At 42.0% G+C, this 10,000-nt stretch overlaps 1 protein-coding gene across 2 annotated transcripts in view; it reads left to right on the top strand.

The window, feature by feature from the left end:
* Positions 1–10,000, top strand: part of LOC113817901 (sodium- and chloride-dependent glycine transporter 1) — a 79,402-nt gene that overhangs the window by 47,918 nt on the left and 21,484 nt on the right. The gene's annotated exons all lie outside the window — the stretch shown is intronic.

The following is a 10,000-nucleotide window of genomic DNA, read 5'->3' as shown; positions in this document are numbered from 1 at the left end:
ACCTAAACCATCCGTATAAACGTGCCCAGTGAAGTGAAATAGAAAATCTGTAGAGACTCTGGCGGTCCTCCTAGCGGCGTGGCGAGGCGGCTGCTGAGCGCTGAGCCGCCGCCGCCGCCGCCGCATGACGCAACCCCACGCCGCCTTGCATGGGCTCGGCGGCCGTGGTGGCGGTCGCTCGGGCGGTCGCCTCATCAGCTGATTGAAGGCTTAATTAACCGTTATTAGTCGCCGAATTAATGGAAAATCGTAATCTACCTCGCTGTCAACGGGAGCTCGCACTTTAACCATCGGCCCCGTAATCATGGTAAATTCTCCGATCTGCTTATCTGAGATTTCCGGCGAATTAAGAAAAAAAAAGACTGAAAAATCTCGACGTTGTGATAATTCCCAAGATACGACAGGAAATATACACATCATTCTATGATGTACGTATGAAATAAATCAGTTCTAAATATGAATAGATATAAGATACTCGAATTTACCATCGCATTGATATTGTTTAACGCGTGAAACATTTAAATAAAACGGAATATTGAAAACAAAATCTCCCAATACCAACCTGCCTTTAAAACACGCTGTTAAAAATTAATACATCTACACAACAGCAACATAAACGTACCTTTTTTTTCTACCTATTTCACCCTCCCATTTAGGACTTCGTTGGCAAACTGGTTTTAACCCAAGATTCCACCTGTCTTCTGTGCTGCTTATCTAACCCTTTCGTGCTATGGTGTCTCTCGGCATTTCGTCCGTGCTCATTGTTATTTTTCATTTTCATCGAAATATGATTGTAATTTATCGTTATTATGGTGTGTATTAGTATTTTATTATCATTATTGATATATATTTTTTTATTATCATTATTATTATATATATTTTATTATCATTATTATTATTATATGTAGTAGAATATTATTATTATTATTATTGTTATTATTATTATTATTAATATTATTATTATTATTATTATTATTATGGATATTTTATTATCATTATTATTATATGTATTAGTATATTTTACTATTATTATAGCATTATGTGACAGTAGTAGTCCTTAAAGTTTATTTTTCCTGTTGAGAATTCCTTGCATCTAGTCGCCTACTCCTAAAGCCTACACGAGCCAGTTCATTCACAACCCTCTCTATCATTCACAATCAAAGCCTTAAACATTCTAACGCCCACGCCCACGCCCATACCCTCCCCCCCTCCCCCTAACCCCTCGACAGCCAGGCATGGGCGTCGCCGGAGAAACTCTTGTTTACACTCAAGATACAGCTTTACCGAACACAACCTACGAAATGGATAAAGTATTTCGGGAGTCTCCGGGCGTCTTGCCAACACTCCGTGGCTCGAAAAAAGCATCGGAAATGTGTGTGTGCTCCAGGCCAGGGAGTTACAGCTCGTAAACACTCGAGAGGCTTTGGTGTTCATATCTCGAGATGCTGAGGAAATCTTTTCTTATCGGCTATAGCACATCCTGTTCGCAAGGAGGATTAGATCATCACGTGAAGAGGTTAACGCAAGAACTCGAATTATTTAAACGCAAGAATTGGAATTATTTAACCGATTTCGAATGCGCTGGGGGTGACTGATCGTATTTTGACAGCACACCAGAGAGCTTGTCATTTCAACGGATAGTAGAGACTGTCATTTTGTTCATACGGATGGGATTATAATCGGGATGGAGTATTCGGTATGTACGGCGTGCTTATCCGGATGTATATGGGGGTTTCTAGCCATTGAAGAACGGAAATTCATATCTGACGATACAGACGAGAAAAATATCTTGTCACCATTTTAGACTTGTCTTTTTTGAAATGTTTATGATGAAAACTGGTATTCAAATTAGTATCATCATCAATAACATTAACTACATCATCATCACAATCATCATCACCACCACCATCAACATTAGGTCTTTCATCATCATCATCACCACCATCTTCATCATCACCACTACCATCACCACCACCGACACTAGGCCTCTCATCACCATCACCACCACCATCACCACCACTACCATCACCACCACTACCATCATCACCACTACCATCATCACCATCACCACCACCACCACCATTAATATCATCATCAACACCATCACCACCACTATTAGGCCTTTCATTATCATCACCACCATCATCACCACCAACAACATTAGGCCTCTCCTCATCACCACCAATACCATCATCACCACCACCACCACCAGCATTATTATTATCATCATCAACACCAACACCACCACTATTAGGCCTTTCATCATCATCATCACCACCATCATCATCATCAATCATCATCATTGATATTTGTATCATTATCGGTAAAAATATTAGTATTAAATATTATTATCGCTGTAATTATTATTATCATTAGCGATAGTAGTAACAATAGTAGTAATAGTCATAGTAATAGTATCATCATGATCATCATCATTGATATTGGTATTAGTATCGGTAAAAGCATTAGTATTAAATAGTATTATTTGATTATTATCACCATTATTAGCGGTAGTAGCAACGGTTGTATTAGCAGTAATCGTAGTAGTAGTAGTAGTAATAGTAGTAGTGGCAGCAGCAGCACCAGTAGTAGTAGTAGTAGTAATAGCAGCAATAGTAGTTGTAGTAGTAGAAGTAGTAGTAGTAATAGCAGCAATAGTAGTTGTAGTAGTAGTAGTAGTAGTAGCAGTAGTAGTAGCAGTAGTAGTAGTAGTAGTAGTAGCAATAGTAGTAGTAGTAGTAGCAGTAGTAATAGAAGTAGTAGTAGTAGTAGTAGAAGTAGTATTATCTTAGTCGTCATCTTTATCATTATCATCATCATTGTTATTTACGCTGCTATTCCAATTGGTATCGTCATTATTATTACCAATATTATCGTTATAAAATACCAAATAGCAATGGTAAGGAGATCCACACCACCACACTTATTCTCTCCTTTAATGATAGCATTGGCAACCCCCTTAGAGGTAGACTGTTTACTGTGACATTCCATTGCCCACCGCCGCCCACATTCGCCGCCCACTCACCCATCCGCCCGCACGCACGCCCACTCGTACCCACCCACCCAAAAAACGCCCCTTGAAGCCCGTTTTAACTCTCCACTCATGGCAGGACACGTTGGAGACATACCCACGCCCATCCTCGCCGCCCATGCCACGTTGGGAGCTTGTGTCATCACTATCTCGCCCACACGTGCCCGGTTATTTGACAGGAGATGAGCAAAACCGTAGATTTTAACGAATGAAATGTTGGAATGTAAATATTTTGCGAAGATTTGCGGGGTTTAGGAGGACTTGGTTGCAAAAGTCGACGATTTGCAGTATCATGAATCGTATTTTTTTTGTGTGTGTGCAAAAGTCGACGATTTTCAGTATCATGAATCGTATTTTTTCTATCTTTTTTTCTCTCTTTCTTTAGATACCAGGAAATGGCCCGTAGTTATGCGAATATTTTTGAAGATTTGACCTGGGATTTCATGTTTGCTAAGCACAGTTGATATTTATAAGACGTATGACTAACTATTTTTATCATACAATCTAATATTATTTTCTAATGCGACGTATAGTATACAGAGGAGTAAATGATAAGGTAGTTTGATATAAAGAAGTTTCCGTGTCATGAAATTTAGCTATTTTATTGTCTTCGTCATCATGTGTCCATTCATTTATACTCATTTTTGACACAGCTACACAATTTCGTGGAAAATATTGCCTCATTTGTTTTACCATCGTTCTCGCTTATCCTTATCTTGCCTTTCTTACGCACCTGGTGCTTGGTCACCCTAATTGCCTTGTCTGTTTTATCATCGTTCTGTCTTATTCTTATCTTGCCTTTCTCACCTACCTCGTAGTTGGACACCCTAATTATCTTATCTGTTTTATCATCATTCTCGTTTATCCTTATCTTGCCTTTCTCACGCACCTCGTGCTTGGACACCCTAATTATCTTATCTGTTTTATCATCATTCTCGCTTATCCTTATCTTGCCTTTCTCACGCACCTCTTGCTTGGTCACCCTAATTACCTTGTAAGTTTTATCATCATTCTTGCTTATCCTTATCTTGCCTTTCTCACGCACCTCGTGCTTGGACACTCTAATTGCCACCGGAAAAGATGGCATTCTTGCCATCTTTTCCGGTGGCAACGCGACACCAAAAGCTATCTCGTGATCGGAGGCGGGACAGGCCTCTAAGCTCCGCCCATTTCTGTGACGTAATGGGAATGATCGCGGTTGACGGCTTGCTATTTTACTGCACTGGTCATTTTTCCGACAGGTACATAGTATTTTGGAATATGATATCCAAAATGGCTTTTGATGTCTTATCCCGTTCAAAATGCAATTTAGAGGCTCCGCCCCGAAAGGGGCATGTACCTACGCCCACTATATTTAAAGGGAATGCGTGATCTCAAACTGGTCTCTAAGGGGTATGAAAATTTTCATACTGTACCCAGTCTAATTTAGTAATTTTCTGATAAATTTCCATAGTACCCTGAATAAACCTACAACCATGTACCGTTGTTTCAATATTTATGCAGTATGATTTTAGGGTTTTTTTGCGTCCTAACACCTTATAGGGATCCCTTATCAGAACGCCACATAGCCTAAGCCACCCAGGACCTCGATACCTTTCTAATACGCCTAAGAACTCCCCCCCAACTCCTTGTGGTTGCTGAGAAAAAGTGAACTTAATTAGGTCTCTGGTTATAGTTGTGGTTTATAGTTTTACCTTATGAAAGTTGTTAATATATAGCCCTGTGGCCGGCCCCCTTGTTTTCGGTTCAGTTGCATGGGGATTTGATTTTTTTTTGGGTAGATAATGTGGTGTTATAGAAATCCAACTTAAATACGAATATGGATGAAATATCAGAAGTAGGAGGAATGCATCTGGCAACTTGGTAAATGTTTACCTCCTGCTCGATTCCTGTCGCGAGAAAGTTGTCGCGTTTCCCGTAACCGCTGGAAATGGCAATCTGCTATCTTTTCCAGCTATGTAGGTCTCTGTTCTCTTTAAATATTTACAAAATCCTGACCCTCCTTGCATTTGTCATACCATTGAATGATATTCAGATAACGTTTTATAGCTTTATGCATTTTACTTCACCCTTATCTCTTTTTATCCCTTTCAAATCAACAAAGCCACATTTTTTTTTCTTAGCCTACAAATATTTCCTTTAATATGTTTCGTCTACAACTCCATCTATTGGCCGAGTTTTCTCCTTTGTGCCGGCGGTCTCTCGCTTTGCCCACGTGGTCTGCATGGAATCGATGGCCTCGGACAGCAGCTCTGCATAATGCCTTACACAAAGGTATATTTTATTAGTTATATTCAAGAAGGGGCTCGTGTGATATTGGGAAACTTGGTGTCTATGGTTGATATGTTATGTGTGCTGTTTAGATTTGTTATTATTATTTTTATTAGATGAAGATAGCAAAGTAGGAAGCTAGATCAATAGAAAGGAAAAATTATCTCCGTGAAGATTTTATCGTCAGGATCTTTATGTGTTTCAGTATATTTCCTTTAAAAGTCTGAAACGCGAGGGAAGGTAGACTATGTGGTATCTAAGAGCAATTTAGTCTAGACAGCAATGGCCTTTTATGAGCGTTAAACACTTTTCATCACAGGTTGTTTCCAAACCGTTAGATTTCGTTTGTTTTGACAGATAGTTTAAAATTGATGCATGTCATTTGTTTCTGCCATTAAGTGGTAAGGGAAAGTCAAGAATTATCTTTTATAGTACTCAAAATCGTGAACTATTTGCGATCTGGCAACCTAGTTATGGATCCAGTACTCAATAAATGACAATGATCATTCATTCTCAGCCTTGACATACATAGAATCAACATTCTCTATTAGTATCGACAAATGTACCAGATGGTTTATCGTTGAAAGGGTTTGAACACCACATTCAAAGAGAAATAGGATTTGTGGCTATAAACACGTAAATCCTGCTATGTTTTTGCTGTAGAGATTTGAACACCACGTTCATTGATAAAGGCAAGATCAGATGTGTAATAAAATGCACGTTATCTTAAAAATTATAAGTAATCGATGGTGTGATATAAGAGATGATGCAATGTCTTGTGCAGTTATTAGGGGTAATATATCTTGGTGGAGATAAGGTATGATATTAACGTTTACATTTATATAGAGACATAGATAGATAGATAGATATATCTATATATACATATATGTGTATATATATATATATATATATATATATATATATATATATATATATATATAGAGAGAGAGAGAGAGAGAGAGAGAGAGAGAGAGAGAGAGAGAGAGAGAGAGAGAGAGATGCGCACACAAACATACATGCATAAATACATACATACAAACAGACATAAATACATACATACACACGCACATACATACATACTTCCTGAACAGAGGTGAACTAAGTTCAGGTTGACGTTTAAAATGAGAAAAAAAAACATTGCATAAAATTTTATCAGAAGCATTGGCAACCTCCAAGTAGAAGGGATAATGATTAGGTAAAATTTAGATTAAATGGCTTTTTCTGACAAGTGATAAAAAGCCCGGGCAAATCCAGCCACTATAAAACACAGATACCGTGTATGTATAATGTATGTATAAAGAGAACAGTAAACGCTAAAGTCAACATTTCGTAGTGACTGCTAATCTTAGAAACTTTTTTTTTTTTTTTTTTTTTTTTTTTTTTGCGTTTCAAAAGAAAGCGAGAGTTGAAATTCGTGGAATGGGAACAATAAAATATCTTCTCGTGCATTTATATCTCTTTTTCTTCTTTCTTTCTTTCTTTCTCTGCTTCCTTTGTCTCTTTTCTTTCTGTTCTTACATTTTTCTTTTTTTTCAAGTTGCTCTCGTGTTGAAGAGGCAAAAGAACGAGAGAAAACACTCCTTCCCCTCTCCCTCCCCCTCCTTCCCTCCCTCCTTTCCTCCCTTCCTCCCTCCTTCCCTCCCTTCCTTCCCTCCCTCTCTCCCCTTCCCTGCCTTCCCTCCCTCCCTCCTTCTCACCCGCCTTCCCTCCCTCCCTCCTTCTCTCCCGCCTTCCCTCACCTCCCTCATTCCCTCCTCCTCTCCCTCCTTCCCTCACCTCCCTCCCTCCCCTTTCCCGCCTTCCCTCCCTCTTTCACCTCTTCCTCCCTCCCTCCCTCCCTCCCCTCTCCCTTCTTCCCTCCCTCCCTCCCTCCCCTCTCCCGCATTCCCGCCTTCCCTTCCTCCCTGTCTCCCGCCTTCCCTTCCTCCCTCCCTCTTTCCCCTCTCCCTCCCTCCCTCTCTCCCCTCTCCCTCCTTCCCTCCCTCCCTCCCTCTCTCTCGCCTTCCTTCCCTCCCTTCCTCCTTTCCTCCCTCCCTCCCTCTCTCGCCTCTCCTCCCTCCCTCCCTCCCTCTCCCTCTCTCCCTCCCTGAGTTAACTGCAATGTTTATTTCTAGCGTCACTCCCCTTTTCCCCGGCCGGGCTTAGCGCTCTCTCCCCCATAGCGGTCTTGGCTCCGTTGGATATTTTCTCGGCGAGTTTCCACTCTTTCTTTGAAAATGGCGGCGTCTTGATGTTTCGTATCTTTTTTTTTTTATTTTTAATCTTGGGTGTGTGTTTGTTTAGTGTTTGTGTGTGTGTTTGCGTGTATGTATGTCTATTTGCGTGTTTGCGTGCGTGTTGCAGAAACACTCAAACCTACACACACAGACACAAATAGGTATTCCTTTTACCTCCCCCATCCCCCCCCCTCCCCTCCACCCCCCCTCCCCACCCCACCCCACCCCACCCCTCCGCCCCGCCCCGCCCAGACCCGAGCAGACGGCGGTCGCACCTCGCACCCCGCCCCCTCCTCCTCCTCCACCAGCCCGCCCGCGCAACCCGCCCGCCCGCACTCACCCTCGCCCCTCGCTCGCACCTCTCCTATTTCCCTCTCCGTCGAGTGGGCGTCGACGCACTTTACACACGAACTCGACGCCGTGGTCGGAAGCGGCACCGATCAATAGGTTGGCATCCCTGGCCCTCGACTCCCCCTCTCTCTGGCACTCCCCGGTAGAGGGAGGTCGGAAGGTCCTCTCATCCTGTACGCCGTTTTTTGTTGGGTTGATATTGACTCTTCCTTTCCTCGGTTCATTGCTGGTTCTCCTTTCCTCGGTTCATTGCTGGTTCTCCTTTCCTCGGTTCTCCTTTCCTCGGTTCATTGCTGGTTCTCCTTTCCTCGGTTCATTGCTGGTTCTCCTTTCCTCGGTTCATTGCTGGTTCTCCTTTCCTCGGTTCATTGCTGGTTCTCCTTTCCTCGGTTCATTGCTGGTTCTCCTTTCCTCGGTTCATTGCTGGTTCTCCTTTCCTTGGTTCATTGTTGGTTCTCCTTTCCTCGGTTCATTGCTGGTTCTCCTTTCCCGGTTCATTGCTGGTTCTCCTTTCCTCGGTTCATTGTTGGTTCTCCTTTCCTCGGTTCATTGCTGGTTCTCCTTTCCTCGGTTCATTGTTGGTTCTCCATTCCTCGGTTCATTGCTGGTTCTCCTTTCCTCGGTTCATTGCTGGTTCTCCTTTCCTCGGTTCATTACTGGTTCTCCTTTCCTCGGTTCATTGTTGGTTCTCCTTTCCTCGGTTCATTGCTGGTTCTCCTTTCCCGGTTCATTGCTGGTTCTCCTTTCCCGGTTCATTGCTGGTTCTCCTTTCCTCGGTTCATTGTTGGTTCTCCTTTCCCGGTTCATTGCTGATTCTCCTTTCCCGGTTCATTGCTGGTTCTCCTTTCCCGGTTCATTGCTGGTTCTCCTTTCCTCGGTTCATTGCTGGTTCTCCTTTCCTCGGTTCATTGCTGGTCTCCCTTCCTCGGTTCATTGCTGGTTCTCCTTTCCTCGGTTCATTGTTGGTTCTCCTTTCCTCGGTTCATTGCTGGTTCTCCTTTCCTCGGCTGATTGCTGGATCTCCTTTCCTCGGTTCATTGTTGGTTCTCCTTTCCTCGGTTCATTGCTGATTCTCCTTTCCCGGTTCATTGCTGATTCTCCTTTCCCGGTTCATTGCTGATTCTCCTTTTCCCGGTTCATTGCTGATTCTCCTTTCCCGGTTCATTGCTGATTCTCCTTTCCCGGTTCATTGCTGATTCTCCTTTCCCGGTTCATTGCTGATTCTCCTTTCCCGGTTCATTGCTGATTCTCCTTTCCCGGTTAATCGCTGATTCTCCTCTCCCGGTTCATTGCTGATTCTCCTCTCCCGGTTAATTACTGATTCTCCTTTCCTTATTAATTTAGGACTACCTGGGAAGTCTTACGTAGTCTGTATTCGGCAACTGAATTGAGCCGAATACTTACCAGCACTGGCATCCGGAATACCGCTGGCATTTAGCGTACCGGTGCCAAGAGAGCATGACTTTTTTGTGCCACATAGACACCTAATTAAATCAGGAAAGCTACTTAGACCCCGAGTCTCTGGGTTCAGGAATGGGAGCACAAGGCAATTTCTTCTCCATTCTTCACAGAGCTCATTAAAAACCGAAATTAATTAGTGTATTGTTCTAGGAGTCAGTTCATTAAAGATATTATGTCTTCTATTTACCAGTCTCTCAATTTATCAGTCTTATTTATTTATTTATTTATCAGTCTTCTGTTTACCACGCTTCCAAAAAGGAATTTAATCCAACAAATGCATCTTCACGAATAATGTGTATGTTGGATTTTTGTTTTTTGTTTTCCTTTTTTTTTACTCTTTAATAAAGAGGATCTTTGAAGCCACACTACGCCCTTGGCACGATGACCTAGTTTCCTTTGAAGTTACCCTATGTCCTCTTTCCAAGACAAGACGGAACTTTAACCATGACCTTTCGGAATAACTTAACTCTGCATCTCTGAAAATATCTAATAACGAGAGAAAAGAGATAATGTTGAGAAGATAGATAGATAAATAAATGTTTCTTTTGGTGGAATCCGATACCTTTCGAGATCACGTACCTCTGTTTCTCTGGAGAAGAAGAAGAAGAAAAAAACTAATAACAACAGAGAAGAGAACACGTTTTCAAAACAATCAACAGATATGTAAAGT

This window comes from Penaeus vannamei, chromosome 23 (genome assembly GCF_042767895.1).
Source record: "Penaeus vannamei isolate JL-2024 chromosome 23, ASM4276789v1, whole genome shotgun sequence".
Taxonomy (NCBI): domain Eukaryota; kingdom Metazoa; phylum Arthropoda; class Malacostraca; order Decapoda; family Penaeidae; genus Penaeus; species Penaeus vannamei.
Note: the sequence above shows the minus strand (reverse complement) of the source record. Positions and strands in the feature narration are given on the sequence as shown.